The 870-nt window shown below is 45.5% G+C and overlaps 1 pseudogene; it reads right to left on the reverse strand.

The window, feature by feature from the left end:
- Positions 1 to 316: 316 nt before the first annotated feature.
- Positions 317 to 434, reverse strand: LOC124557571 (annotated as a pseudogene).
- Between the last annotated feature and the right edge of the window lie 436 nt (positions 435 to 870).

Consider the following 870-nt stretch of genomic DNA (forward strand, 5'->3'; position numbering starts at 1 on the left):
ATGTCTAGCGGCTACAGTTCGTGTTCCAAAGCCGTGGCGACCGACAGCCGAAATATCCATAGTATATGTCAGTGAATCTTATTTGCATTTCTGTAACTGGGTTTGGGGACTAGAAAGCACTCCATCTTTAGGCCACGAGTGGCCTACCGGGACCATCTGACCGCCGTGTCATCCTCAGTGGAGGATGCGGATAGGAGGGGTGTGGGACAGCACACCGCTCTCCCGGTCGTAATGATGGCATTCTTGACCGAAGCCGCAACTATTCGGTCGAGTAGCTCCTCAATTGGCATCACGAGGCTGAGTGCACCCCGAAAAATGGCAACAGCGCATGGCGGCCTGGATGGTCACCCATCCAAGTGCCAACCACGCCCGACAGCGCTTAACTTCGGTGATCTCACGGGAACCGGTGTATCCACTGCGGCAAGGCCGTTGCCTTAGAGATTAGAGCGTCACCACTATTGATACGCAGATGCGCAGACTGCAAACTAAACAACACAAATCATAGACTGTCATAATTATTTGTGACTTTTCTGTCTTAAGCGCACTGAAACTAAAAAGCTCATTCCAGACATATTCACATTTTTAGAACATCTCCAGTAGTTATACTGTAATCTTTATGAGTAGACAACACATCTTTTTCAAAATAACAGATTTGTAAAATATTTTTCTTCAGATCGATGTCAATGGCACTCTCTATGAAAGACAGGCACACAAATGAAGAGACAGCAACACATCATCGATTGCGAAATGCAACATCCACAGGGAGACTTCTCAAGCTAATAATAACATGAAGTTCTAAATCAAGAAAGGCTACTATACACGAAAGAGTAAGAAATGACAGATAATGCAGGCTCAAAATTCCGTTGAAAA

The sequence above is a fragment of the Schistocerca americana genome, chromosome X (genome assembly GCF_021461395.2).
Source record: "Schistocerca americana isolate TAMUIC-IGC-003095 chromosome X, iqSchAmer2.1, whole genome shotgun sequence".
Taxonomy (NCBI): domain Eukaryota; kingdom Metazoa; phylum Arthropoda; class Insecta; order Orthoptera; family Acrididae; genus Schistocerca; species Schistocerca americana.